The sequence below is a fragment of the Oryctolagus cuniculus genome, chromosome 13 (assembly GCF_051225735.1).
Source record: "Oryctolagus cuniculus isolate XC-2025 breed Fujian yellow rabbit chromosome 13, ASM5122573v1, whole genome shotgun sequence".
Taxonomy (NCBI): Eukaryota; Metazoa; Chordata; class Mammalia; order Lagomorpha; family Leporidae; genus Oryctolagus; species Oryctolagus cuniculus.
This window is the reverse complement of record NC_142879.1, coordinates 105,411,235-105,425,975: the sequence shown is the minus strand read 5'-3', so window position 1 is coordinate 105,425,975 and position 14,741 is coordinate 105,411,235. Positions and strand designations below refer to the sequence as shown.

The following is a 14,741-nucleotide window of genomic DNA, read 5'->3' as shown; positions in this document are numbered from 1 at the left end:
ACCGATTCTAGCTCCCCAGCCACTTCTCTCCCCGGAGACGGCACTTCCAACACTCACAGGCTATTATTTCTCGTGCGGGTCCGTCACTTATTTTCTGGTGATTGAGCAGGTGGCCCCGGCTGGGGCGCCCCACTCGCACCCCAGGGAGAGCGGCTAGCTGAGGACGGCGGGGCGCGCGCGGTCTCTGAGGGCCCTGTGCTCCCTCCAGGCCCGCGCCTGGCGCCCCGGGGGCGCGCCGAGCCGGAAGCCTTGCGCCACCGGCGCACACAAGGCCTGAAGCAAACACTTAGGAAGACCGGTGCAAAAGAAACCGGCTTCTTCGCCGGCTGCGGAACCTGCCCGCGGCCCCTCAGGTTCCGAAATTTCGAGGTTAGGACGATGGCTGCGTTGGCCAAGGGCCGCGCCTGAGAGCCGCGCGCAGGCGCGCGCTCCACAGGTGGGCGAGGCCCAGCGGAGCTGGCGCGCGGGAGCCAGCCCAGGAGGCACGGCCCCGGGACGGAGGGCGACCAGCGGCTTCGGACGCCCGGAGCCCGCTACTCCCTCTTGTGCCAGCGGCTGTGTGTCTCCACCCAGGGGCTCCTCGCCGTTCCGTGCGAGGCGCCACCCATCTGCGCCCTGCGTGGGAAGGGCAGGGTGATACCACTTCCTCCCCGAGGCCGCCGACCTGCAGCAGGGGTGCAGCCGACTGCAGAAGCGCGGGAGACCGCGTCGCCATCCCGCCGGTGTCCTGCGCCCCGCCGCGCCCCCGCGGAGCCGTCGAGGTAAGCGGCGCCCGCGCGGCAGGGAGCCCTCGGAGCTGTCACGGGACCTTGTGGCAGGCGCCCGGGGGTCGCAGGCCCCGCGAACGCGAGCACCCTCTCCTGCCGGGCCCTGGAGGGCAGGGGTCTCCCGGGCTGGGTGGGGGTGTCTATCCGCTCATCTGCGCACTGGACCCGGCCGGCCCCGCGAACGCGAGCTCCCTCCCCTGCCGGGCCCTGGAGGGCAGGGGTCTCCCGGGGCTGGGGGGGTGGGGGTCGCTCCGCTCATCTGCGCACTGGACCCGGCCGGCCCCGGGAACGCGAGCTCCCTCTCCTGCCGGGCCCTGGAGGGCAGGGGTCTCCCGGGGGTGGGGGGTGGGGGTCGCTCCGCTCATCTGCGCACTGGACCCGGCCGGCGCGGGGGTCGGGGCTGGGGCTGGCGGTTTCCTCAGCTTTGACATTTTCCCCGCCCTGGAAGTCGCTGCCAGCGTGCACGGGTGCGAACGCGACTGGTCTGGAGCACCCCGGGGGTCCCTAGAGCGCACGGTGGGTGGGGATGGGGCGGGGAAGGGTTGGATGCGAATCCCGGCAGGGTCTCTCGGTGTCCACCGCCATGCCACGCGTCTGATAGCGTCTCCTTCCTGTGCGCCTTGAAGACCCCTTCTGGTTTTAAGAGATAACTTCTCCGCTTCGGAATACCAAAAAGATAGATTTGATTTGGCTAGCAGGCTTAGGTTTCAGAATCTGGCCGGGCACCAGTGTCCACAAGGAATGACCCAGCGCTGGTACTGCTTGCTTGCTCTCTGGGAAGGCGGTTGGTTGGTTTGCTTTTTGTTTTGGTGTCCACACCCTGCGGAAGTTGAAATGCGTCCTCCACTGTGTGCTCATTAGACAAAATGCAGCGAGAGAGGAGGGTGCGTGGGTCACGTCCCCTAGATGTGATGGCGGGAAGCTGGACGCGGTTTAAACAAAGGCAGGGCTGCTAGCTGTCACCTGTTGCAGGATCTGGGCCTCCACACTGAAATTTCAAAAAGGGAACCTTTTCGTTCTGAATACGCTCTGGGTGACAACTTTCCCTCCCGCCTCTCTGAGACGCTGGGACGCCACGTGGGCCCTCTCTGGCTGTCAGGCTGGCCACCCATCCAGGCAGGGCGGCTGGCCTCTGTGAGGTGCTTCCTCTCTGCTCCGGGTGCCTGGCAGGCTTTGATGCCTCCACGATCTTTCCACTCCTAGTGATGGGCCTCTTCTCTGGGCTTTGCGGAGTCCTGGGTTCCAGCCACTGGTCACACAAGGATGGCCTTGGCTGGGCTGTTTTAACCTCGCCGGACCTCACCTAACTTATCAGCAAAGGGAGATTAAAGAACTGTGATATCTAAGAGTGGAGACAATAGTCATGGGAGAGGATCTCCTTGACTTGTGGGATACCAGCACTCTGGGGGGTTTTGTTTGGGGGGATCTGCTACTAAAAGCGGAGTCCAGTTTTGGTCTATGCATAAGATGGACGTTTCCACCTTGCTGATAAACTGAGCAGGGAATCAGCACAATGCTGACAGCTCAATATTAGGTACTTTAGAAAATGAAGAAGTGAAGTGTGTGGGGAATGGAATTAAAAGATAGATTTGTTTGGGTGCCAAAAATTTTGTGAAGCCCATGCCTAGTTTCTTTGTGACATTCAACCTTCGTAAACTTTTTTTTTTTTTTTTAAGATTGATTTATTTATTTGAGAGGCACAGAGAGAGAGAGAGAGAGGGCTTCCATATGGGTTGCCGGCACTGAAGGCAGCGGCTTTACTGGCTACACCACAGCGCCAGCCCCTTGTAAACTTTTAAAATATACATGGATTTCCAAATTTTTGCCCCAAAATAAATGTATCTTTTAAATCTTTTCCATATGAATTTCTTGAAGTACCCTTGTTATTTCAAAATTTTTCAATTGTTGTCTCTCAAGAAATAATTTTATAATGTGAATTTCTTTGTGGCCATGTTACTTGAAATCTTAACTTGCTAGGTTATATAGAGATCATTTCATTTTTTAGTGTTTTTAGATACTAAGAATTTAATCATTTACAAATTCCCCTTTTTTTATATTTTTCCACTTACAAGTAAGACTTTCTCAATATTTCCATATTCCTTTTTTAATATTTATTTTTTATTTATTTGAAAGGCAGAGTTATAGGGAGAGATGGAGAGACAGAAAGAGAGAGAAAGAGGAGGGAGAGAGAGAGAGAGGTCCTTCATTCATGAGTTCACTCCCCATATGGCCACAACAGCTAGGGCTGGGTCAGGCTGAAGCCAGAAGCCTGGAGTTGGTGCAGGGGCCCAACCACTTGGGTCATTTTCTGCTGCTTTCCCAGGCTCATTAGCAGGGAGCTGGATCAGAAGCAGAGCAGCCCGGTACTCAAACTGGTGCTCATATGGGATGCCCACGTGGCAGGAAGAGGCTTAACCCACTATGCCACAGTGCCAGTCCCTCCATGTTCGTATTAGAATGAGCAATTTGTAGAGTTCATTGTCATAAATGTCTGTGTTTAGAATGAGAAATTTGTAGAGTTCATTGTCATAAATGTCTGTGTTTTGTTTGCCACTTTGAATTTTATTTAAGCCATCTTCCTTTCTAAGGGCATTATTTTATTTACTTCTAATCTTCTTCAAGTTTATTTAATTACTTTTATACTTAAAAACTTTTAGCTAGTCCACAAACCCTGTAATAAATTAAGTTTGCATTCCATTGTACTCAAATGACAATCTTTACGACTGTATAAGACATCCTAAATTTATTTTATAAGCAGTAAAATGATCTAAGAAGTTCTCAATAGAAAATAATAGAACCATTCTTATTAACATGATTGTTATTTTCAATATGAAAATTTGTGTGTTTTCCATCAGTCTAATAGCAGTCACACTATGTGGCAAGTAACTTAAAATACATGTATTCATTATATAAATTTAAGTGTAGAAGATTTAAATTTTCAAATGTAGGAGATTAAGATATTAGGTCAGCACACTGGTTGTATAGTGATTTATTATGTAATATGGTCACAGTGCTCATGAGGAACAGGACTTGAAGAGGGCACTGTTTCCTATCTGGAAAGTGACTATTAGGTGTCTTGAGAAGGGAGAATGCATCAAGCCACCTCCCTCCAGTACAAGAGACCGGTGTACGTGCAGTGGCGCAGGGCAGGTCTTGAGGACACATGCTAGGGACTGGGAGATGGCACCTGTCACCACCACGTCCCCATGGTTAAGACACAGGAAGTGTTGGAATACAATGATTCAGTTTCTCGGAGGTACTAGCAAAATGTCACAAGACCCTGACAACCGGTTGGCCCCCTTGATCTTAGCCATAGGCATGAGTAGGCAGACACGTGACACTGCTCCAAGGCACCAAGGCTCTGCGCCTGCTCAGTGCACATTCCAGAGCATGATTTCATGACTCCTTTGCCAGCACTTCTAACTAAGTACTGGCTTGAATGTGAATCGTTAAAAATCCTATTAGGAGACCTGTTTTCTTTCTTCTGTCAACTCATATTCCTCTTTGATTACCAGATGATAATAGTAAATAATATTTGCTATAGCATTTATTTAGCTCCTATGACAGGTGGAGTATCCCTTGTCTGAAATATTTAGGACCAAAAGTGTTTCAGATTTTGAGATATCTGCGTGTACATGATGAGATATCTTGGGAATGGGTCTGAACTCTAAACATGATTTCATTTGTGTTTCATATGCACCTTATATACATACATATATATATATATATCCCCGGATATACCACATATGTACATATAGATACATATAAATGTAGGCTGAAGGTAATTTTATGCAATTTTTAAAATAATTTTGTGGTTGGGGTAAAGTTTGTATGTCAAAGCCGAAGGTGCTAGAAGGGTCTTTTTATCCCCTTGGGGACAGTAAGCTGTGTTGTACACCTGCATTTTGACTGTGACCTGTCTGTCACATGAGGTCAAGTGTGGCATATTCTGCCCGTGGTGTCATGTCAGCACTCAGAACATTTCAGATTGGGAACATTTGGGATTTCAGCTTTTCAGAGGAGGGACACTCCCTCAACTTTTATATGAAACCCGTGCTCATCCTCACAGCCTGGACTTATGCTATCATTACTGCCTGTTTCATCATTGAGGAGATGAAAGCTCAGAGAGATAAGAAACTCACACAGGGCACAGGATGTGAGCTGACATGGAATGGGGCCAGTCTGAGACCAGGGTGAGGCACTGTGCCAGGGGCTAGGGCTTCCCTGGTGAGGAAAGGTGGCGCTTTCTTCAAGAAACTGACAATCAAGTTGAGAAGATGTAACCAGGCAGGTGTCATTCTATGGTGGCTATGGGAGGACACACCGGCATCCTACCCCAGATTAGGGTCAAGGAAGTACCCTGACCCAGCCAGAAACCTGCTTTGTTCCACCAGGAAGACAAGACACTGCCTTTGATTTTGAAGTCATTCCTTCTAGATGTGTCTTTTGAAACAATGATCTGCTTTATCGGCAATCAGATGTTTTCATTTTTGTTTTTGTTCCAATCCCTGACATCAGCCTGCTAGGTTATGGAAATTGACAAGGCCGTGAGTCTCAGGGGTTTTTGTTGTTGTTGTTGTTTGTTTGTTTTGCCTAAGTCTGCCTAGAATCCTCTGCTTTGGTCTCTCCTCACAGACTCACTGGGGGCATGGTTGTGGGTGTAGAAGGGGAGTAAATGCTATATCACAAAGCAGGTCCGTTTCCACAGGCTGCAGCTGGCCAACTCAACCCTGGACAGCTGCATCCCATGAAACTGCCGAGAAACAGGAAGTGGTATTAGAACAAGTGACACAGGATTGGATTTATTTTCTCTTCATTCTTATATGAAATATTTCAGACATTCAAAAGATGATGTATTACACATAAATAAAAGTATATACACACATGCATATATATATACATATATATATAAAAAAAAAAACAGTAATAATTGGCTGGCACTGCAGCTCAATAGGCTAATCCTCCACCTAGCAGCGCCGGCACACTGGGTTCTAGTCCCGGTCGGGGCGCCGGATTCTGTCCTGGTTGCCCCTCTTCCAGGCCAGCTCTCTGCTGTGGCCAGGGAGTGCAGTGGAGGATGTGCTTGGGCCCTGCAACCCATGGGAGACCAGGAGAAGCACCTGGCTCCTGCCTTCGGATCAGCGCGGTGCGCCTGCCGCAGTGCGCCAGCCGTGGCGGCCATTGGAGGGTGAACCAATGGCAAAAGGAAGACCTTTCTCTCTGTCTCTTTCTCTCACTATCCACTCTGCCTGTGAAAAAAAAAAAGTAATAATAAAACCAGTGCCTGGATACCTATTGGCCAAACCTATTACCCAATTTAAGAAGTAGAAATTACCAGTGCATCTTCTCCCCTTCTGCCAATGACAGTACCCTGTTTTCTGTCTAGAGGTGATCGTTATTTGGAATATGCTCATGTGTTTAGAGCATGCAGGAAGCCAGGTGCCCTCATTTGCAAAGGATAGTGTCAAGAGGAGGATTAGAGGATGCTGGCCTAAGGAAATTGGAATTAGAATTCCAACCGACTCTTAGCATGTTCATAGAGTGTGCTAAGTAAAGACACCCTTTAATTCAATTAGCACAAGACAAAGTGCAATAGAGGTGGTTAAAAGTGCCCCCCGAAATAGTGGCATCCCAATCATGAATGGAGTGAACCCTCATCAGTAGCAATCTATCCTTTCTAAGTGTAATCAAGAATACGTAACTTAGGAACTGCCAACTTTTCCATGTTACTTCGATTTCCACTTTAAATAAAATCCAATTTTCTTCTGTTAAAAGTATTTCCACTTTAAACACAGTTCAGTCATTTTTAATCAGTCATCTTTGTTAAGCACTATTTTAGCTGCTTGGGATATGTCAATAGACACTAGACAAAGATCTCTTCATATGTAGACCTTATGTTTTACGGGGAGATGCAGATAATAACCGATACGCATATTAACTCAATAATATAGGCATGAGTATGTGAAAAGAGCTATTCAGATGACAAAGTTAGGAGTAAGCATTTAGCCTAGCAGTTTAGATGCCCCTCTCTCTCTCTCATATCAGGGTGTCTGGGTTTGATTTCCAGCTCCGATCCTAACTCCTGCTTCCTGCTAAGGCACACTCTGGTGGGGGGGCGGGGGAAGCAGTGATGGCTCAAGTGATTGGCTCTCTGCCACCCACATGGGAGACCTAGTTTGAGTTCCCAGCTCCAAGCCTTGGTGCCATTGATCTCTGGTCACTGCAGGCATTAGCAGAAGGAAGCGTTCTCTTGCCCTCTCTCTGCCCCCTCATTCTCATTCTCCACCTGTTTGTTTCTGTCCCTCTGCCTCTCAAATACATTTTTAAAAAATTTAAATAAATGAGTAAACCAAATTGAGCAAGGCAAAGTCGCAGCATGAAATGAGCTGCTCAGGCGTGACCTCAAGGAGAAGAAAAGATGTAAGCCAAGGTTTGAAGGAGGTGATGGGGTTAACCAAGAGGCTGTCTGGGGGAAGAGTTCCATGCAGAGGGCCCAACCGAGGCTGCAGGCAAGGGCAGGGGCAGCCTGGTATGTTTGGGGAGCAAGCAGAAGGTCCACGTGCCTCAGGGTGAATGAGCAACAGGAGATGCGGCAGGGGAGGTGTGAGGAGGGCAGGGAGGTGGCAGGTCGCACAGGGTCTCGACCTCCGTGAAAACTTTGGTGCTGAGTGAAACTGAAAGGCCGCTGCAGGCTCCTGAGAAGTGGGGGAACGTGATCTGACTTTCATTTCCTAAAAGGCTCACTCTGACTGCTTGAGAATAGAGCAGAGGGAGCGAAGATGGAAGCCAGGAGTCCGCTGGGAACCCGAGAGACTCTGCCTGCGTTTGAAGCTGGAGCCAGCAGGACTCCCTGGCAGAATGTGGGTACAGGCAGTGAGAGAAGGACGAGGCAAGAGTGACTTGAAGATTTTGCCCTCAGCAACCGGGAGGTTGGAATTGTCATCCACTGAGGTCAGGAAGCTGCAGAGCAGAGGTCACGAGGACAGTTTGGGGAGCAGGCACCTGGTACAGCTGTTCAGACACTTGGGACACCCGCATCCCACATCAGAGTGCCTGGGCTGGAGTCCCAGCTGTGCTTCGGTGGTGACAACCCAGGTCGTTGGGTCCCGGCCACCCACATGGGAGACCCTAGTGGAATTTCTGGCTCCTGGCTTTGGTTGCTTTAAGTATCTGGGGAGTGAACCAGCAGATGGGAGATCTCTCTCTCTGTCTCTGTGTCACTCCATCTTTCAAATAAATAAAGATAAATGAGGAAAACTCTAATCTGGAATATGGATATGAAATGTCAGTTGGAAAACACAGTGTGCTTCTTGTGTATAAGGCCAAGGTCGGGGGAAGTACTTGGGAAGGTATCGTTATAATTCACATTTTACAAACTAGAAATGATAGTTTAGAGAGTTTAACAAATTTGCCTGAGATCACACAGTTTAAGAAATAGAACATTTCTTAAAAAGCAAATCTTTGGGAACATAAAGCCTTTAACCATTCTTTCAAAACGTTTTAAATTTATTATGTAACTAAAATAGAAGAGACTCAACTAATTAGTAATATTCATTCTCCATGATAATCAAGACCAAAAAAATTTTTTTTAATTTATTTATTTGAGAAGCAGAATTACAGAGAGAGAGAGATTTTCCATTCACTGGTTCACTGCTCAGATGGCCACAATGGTTAGGGCTGGACCAGACCAAAACCAGGAACCAAAAGTTTCATCCAGGTCTCCTACATAGGTGTAGGGGCCCAAGCACTTAGGCCATCCTCTGCTGCCTCTCCAGGCACATTCAGGGAGCTGGATCAGAAGTGGAGCAGCCAGGACATGAACTAGTGTCCATATTGGGATGTAGGCATGGCGGGATGATGCCCAACGCACTATGCCACAATGCTGGCCCCATGAAAATAATGTTTAATGAATGTAAAAGCTGGAAATGAAAATTAGAAATCTCCATGCTAGTACATAAATTCTTTGTAGTAACACAGATATTATGCAAGGCAAACCTGAAGCTGTAGGCTTTAAATAAAGATTGAAGGTGGGTGTGTGATGCGGTAATTGAAGTTTGCACTTAAAATGAAGCTTCCTGCTAATGCACACCCTGCGAGGCACCAGGTGATGGCTCAAGTACTTGGGTCCCTGCCACCCACATGGTAGACGTGAATGAAATTCCCAGTTCCTGGCTCAGCCTTGCCCAGCCCTGGCTGTAGTAGGCATTTGGGGAGTGAATCAACAGCTGAAAGATCTCTGTGTCTATCTTTTAAATAAAATGAAAATAAATAAATAAACATTAGTTTAAAAAAAATAAAAACATTCAGAGAGAAAAGGAGCCTTTTCCACAAAAGAGGTTTTGTGCCCAGAAGTTACACGTGTTCAGCTTTTCAGAATCTGAGGCCAGATTTGAAAGAGAGGGAAGCTACCTCGTTATCAGCTGGACTTCCAGTGGATGCAGGCATTGGAGCCACGCACAAGATAGGCCAGCAGCTGTTGATGAGCGTTAGGAGACACCGGGAAGACATTTGGAAAGCTGGAAGTGGCAAGGAGTAGCTAGGAACAGAGATAACTCATGTTTCGTTTATTTCATTATTAACAGGTATCAAGGCAGTGTGATTCTGCAATGCTCTGAAAGTATTGATCACTATGTTTGTCCCAGGGTGAAAGTCCAGTCTTTAAGTTCATTGTTAGAATTTCATCACCTAAAGAAATGAAATAGCTGTGTAGTGATGAGGGGAATCCCGCAAATTCTTCTTCCAGTGATTTCACATCACATTACAGTGTATTGCCTCATTTAAGTTGCTGATTAAGTAAATTTATTTAAGGATACCATATGTAATTTTCTTACTTATTTGAGGAAAAAGAGAGAGAGAGAGAGAAACACTTCCCATCTACTCATTCATTCCCCAAATGCCCATAGTGGCCAGGCGTGGGCCAGGCTAAAGCTAGGAGTCAGGAACTAAATGCAGTGTCTCCCATGTGGGTGGCAGGTACCCAATCACTTGGGCCATCACTGCTGTCTCCCAGGGTCTGCATTAGCAGGAAGCTGCAGTCAGAGGCCAGAGCCCGCTGTCAAACCCAAGCCCTCCAATATGGGATGCAGGTGTGTTAACAAGCTTCTTAACCACAAGGCTACACAACCACCCTTCCTGCATCTGTAGTATTAACAAACTCCTTCATCTCTGCTGATAGTTTTCACAAGTGACACTGAAGTCAACAAACCATTTTGGTTTGACATGTTAATATATTGTTATCTTCCTAAGATATGACTTCCTTCTGATCCCACACATGATGTGCTCAGCAAACCAAGCCCTTTCCCTACTGTGTTTGCTAATGCTGTGGTATCATATTTCTCCTATTCTAAGAAACCAGCAGAAGTTGCTTGGGCTGAGCAAACACGCTGCAAAGCAATGTAAAGACAGCTTTTCTTTTCTTTTCTTGACAGGCAGAGTGGACAGTGAGAGAGAGAGAGACAGAGAGAAAGGTCTTCCTTTGCCTTTGGTTCACCCTCCAATGGCCGCCGCGACCAGTGCGCTGCGGCCGGCGCACCTCGCTGATCCGAAGCCAGGAGCCAGGTGCTTCTCCTGGTCTCCCATGGGGTGCAGGGCCCAAGCACTTGGGCCATCCTCCACTGCACTCCCTGGCCACAGCAGAGAGCTGGCCTGGAAGAGGGGCAACCGGGACAGAATCCGGCGCCCTGACCGGGACTAGAACCTGGTGTGCCGGCGCCGCTAGGCGGAGGATTAGCCTGTTGAGCCACAGTGCTGGCCAAGACAGCTTTTCAGTGTCGAATACCAAAGCTGTGACTCCAATGATGGCTCCCCATACCCGCCATCTCTCAATGCTGTGTTTACAGAGTGGGGTTCGGGGCTTAAACACATACTTTAATTGAATCAAACTCAGCTGAAGTCAATAGAAATAGAGCTTTTTTCCCCCAGTTTCAATACACATCTCTTGAGGGCCATCCATATGCCAGTATGGAGCTAAGTAATAGGGTAAGGTATGGGCCTAAGCTCAGGAAGCTGCCATCTAATGGGAGGGGCTTACAGTGTATAATGTGCAGGAATAATATGGCAATGACACTGGTTATGGGGAAGGCTTTCTATGGGAGTGACCAGGAGGTTCCTTGAGGGATGGAGCTATTTCCAAGAGCCCACGTGGAAGAAGAGGCCGCCCAGGTCCCCAGATGTCTCAACGGCTTGGCTACAGCATTGAACACAGTGGGAAGGGAGGCAGGGTGCCTATGATTTAGCACTTGGTGACTAATACTCAGATTGCATTGATACAATACGCTCCCACAAGTGATCACCTCTGAGTCAAAGGCAGAGCTGGTGCTGCCCAGCAGAAATACGACGCAAACCCCGCCACCCAGGGAGCTTTTACATTTTCTAGAAGCCACATTAGAAATGGTAAGAGGAAACAGGGTTGCTCATTTTAGTCATGTATTTTATTTAACGAGGTGACCAAAAATGATCATTTAATCAGTGTCCTTTGAAATTTTATTCAATGTAAGTAATCGTAGATGAGCTACTAGCTATTCTTTCTTCACACTAAGTCCTCCCCACCCAGTGTATTTTTATACTCCCAGCAGATCTCGACTCAGTCCAGCCCTGATGAAGGTGCTGAACAGCTGCACGTGGTGAGTGGCTGTCAGATGGAACCCAGCAGCTCGAGATAAATGCACTCACCCTGTGTGCAGATTGCAGCTGGATGGAGATCCGATGAATTGTCAAGTAATCTACTGAGGAACAGCGTTTTCTGTGACAGGGGCCTGTCCTTAGCTGCAGAACGAATTCACCTTCCATCCCACACCCAGAATGTCCTGCTGACCCTAGGGCAACAGCAACGCACAACCTGGAGCTGTCACTGCTCTTCTTTCTATCCTTTCTCTCCTCCGCACCCTGCACACAACTTCTATCATGTGGACTGAAAAGGAACTGGAAATCAATGGCGAAATATCATGCCTTAAACCCACATCCGGCAAAATGTGACTTGTTGCCCTTGGCAACCGTGGTTGTTGGCTCTCTGTGTTCTTACTTTGCTTCCACCTGCGTGTTTGAGAGCACAACAACACTCTCAAAGGCAACTCACTGGGGGCTGGAATGCGCACTGGGGGATGCCGGCAGGAGATTCCATTGCTGGTCCTCCCTTGTTCAGAATGGTTAGGAGTTTTGGTACTAGATTTGCACTTAGCAAGGTTCCTTCCCAGTGGCATGGGCTCTTACACTTGGGCCTGGCATATGACAAAATGGCAGCCTAGCTCAGTGTCCCCGTACACAGAAGCATCCACCCCACTGTGTGTGTGTGTGTGTGTGTGTTCCCACTGTGGTTTTGGATGGAGAATATAGTAACGAATAAGAAGAGGGAGAAAATGAAGACTGAGGAGGAAGTGGAAGAGGGGGAGGGAAAGGAGATGATGATGATCAAGGTTGATATTATGCACTTTTTTTAAAAAAAGATTTATTTATTTGAGAAGTAGAGCTACTGACACAGAGAGAGAGAGACAGGGAGAGAGGTCTTCTATTTCTTGGTTCACTCCCCAAGTGGCCACAATGACTGGAGCTGGGCTGATCCAAAACCAGGAGCCAGGAGCTTCTTCCAGATTTCCCACGCGGGTGCAGGACCCTAAGCACTTGGCACTCCCAGGCCATTAGCAGAAAGCTAGATTGGAAGTGGAGCAGCCAGGATTCGAACTGGCACCCACATTGACTGCTGGCATTGCAAGCAGCAGTTCTACCTGCTTTGCCCCACCCTGTTGAGATTCTATTCTGTTTCCTATTCCTTCATATGTATTTGTAAATTACCTTTTTTTCAGATGTAGAATGAATTACTATTGATTTTTATCCAAAATTATTTATCTTCCCCATTTCTCCATGTTCTCAGTTATAAAATGAAAATCTTGGGTTAAGTTAAACTTAGCTAATTTTTTTCCTAGCTCTAATGCCTTAGAAATACATAACAGGCCAGCGCCATGGCTCACTAGGCTAATCCTCCACCTGCGGCTCCAGTACTCCTGGTTCTAGTCCCGGTTGGGGCACCGGTTCTGTCCCGGCTGCTCCTCTTCCAGTCCAGCTCTCTGCAGTGGCCCAGGAAGGCAGTGAAGGATGGCCCAAGTGCTTGGGCCCCTGCACCCGCATGGGAGACCAGGAGGAAGCACCTGGCTCCTGGCTTCTGATCAGCGCAGCACGCCGGCTGTGGTGGCCATTTGGGGGGTGAACCAACGGAAGGAAGACCTTTCTCTCTGTCTCTCTCTCACTGTCTAACTCTGCCTGTCAAAAAAAAAAAATTAAAAAAAAAAAAGAAATACGTAACAAAGGCAGAAATGTCCACAGATGAAGAATAGCTTAATTCTGCTAATATTTGATATGGAAACATACTACATAAGAGCATAAAGAACTAGACTTAAGACCATTGAGTGAAGTCAGTACATCAGAAGATCTCCACTGTAAACAGTTCCTCGATAAATGAGGTGTATATTTGGTTTTAAGGATTATTGCATCACATAAATGCACAAATAAATGAATGTCCTCTGTGCCATATGTATGGTGGCTCACATGAGCTCTTGTGGGACATCATATTTATCAATGATACATTTCAACTCTAGGAACTTTTTCTTAATAACCAGCAATTTTAAGGTTTTATTGACCACATCAAGCATATTTTTAAAGAAAGAATAGTGTGTGTTTATTCCTTCGCTAAAAACAAACCAACTAACCTTTAAAGGGTGTTTCCGTCTTGCACCATTATCTAAAGTGGGAAGTGTGTTCATTGCCATTGGATAGATGAGGAACCCAAGCCAACAGAAAAGTTAAAGAACTGATCCAAGATCACCTGACAACCAAGAATGTCCCCTGATGTGTGTTGCACACTGTTTTTTTTCTTTCCGAAGACAGCATGACATGGTGATTGTAAACATGAGCTTAGGTCAGACGTGGGCCCAGTACAGTTCCACCACTCACTGGCCGTGCAACCTCATACAAATTGTTTAATTTATCTAGCCCTGAGCTCTACAACTGTGAAATGGAAATAAAGTCACTACCTCATAAGATTGTTTTGAGAATTAAAAGATATATGCAAATTATTTTGAGAATGTCATAAGATACTATAGAATCAAATGAGGTACTATTAAATGAACTAATTTGGTAATGCACCCATGTTTATAAATCCTACTGTTTTTGTTTTAAAGTGGATGTTGATCAGTATTTATATTAATTATTAATTAATTGATATTAATGGATAAAGTAGATGCTTATCTGCATTAATTTTGAGTTCTAAACTCCAGTGTTGACACTGTACCAGTGTTATGAGAATTGAGGTACAATTTTTCCTCCAAAAACATCATTGAGGAGATAAATTTTATATATATATAATTTATTTATACATGAGAGAGAGAGAACCCAGGCAGATCCTGAACTGTCAAATGCATGATGCTAACTCTGTTGCTATAGAAACTGAGACAAGGGTAGACCAGCAGGCTGGAGTCATGGACCTTGAGCTGGTCTCCAATAGGACTTAAATGTGAGGGAGGAGAAGCATGAGAAACAGCACAGAGCTAGCACAAATGTTGTGTTTGGGGAAGAGAAATAACCTACAGTAGCCCTTCCTTATCCACAGTTTGATTTTCTGCAGTTTCGGGTACCCAAGGTCAATTGCAGCATAACAATACTAAATGGAAAATCCCAGAAATAAACAATCCGTAAGTTTTAAATTGCATACCATTCTAAATAGTGCAGTAAAATCTCCCACCATCCGTCTCCATCTCCCCAGGGATGTGAATCATCCCTTGGTCTACTGTATCCATGATGTATACCGTACTGCCCATTAGTCACTTAGTAGCTGTCTGGTTATCAGATTGATGGTGGCCAGTATCACAGGGGTTTTGTGTTTAGGTAACCCTCATCGGACTTCATAATGGCCCCCAAGTGCACGAGTAGTGATGCTGGTCATTCAGACATTCCTGAGAGAAGCTCTAAAATGCTTGGTTTAAGTGA

At 47.0% G+C, this 14,741-nt stretch overlaps 1 protein-coding gene across 1 annotated transcript in view; it reads left to right on the top strand.

Moving 5' to 3' along the window:
- Positions 1 to 331: 331 nt before the first annotated feature.
- The window catches only part of APBB1IP (amyloid beta precursor protein binding family B member 1 interacting protein), a 99,591-nt gene continuing 85,181 nt past the window's right edge, over positions 332 to 14,741 (top strand). Inside the window, exon 1 of the mRNA XM_051820970.3 lies at positions 332 to 761. The gene's annotated coding sequence lies outside the window, so the exon portion shown is untranslated. The remainder of the gene's footprint in view (positions 762 to 14,741) is intronic.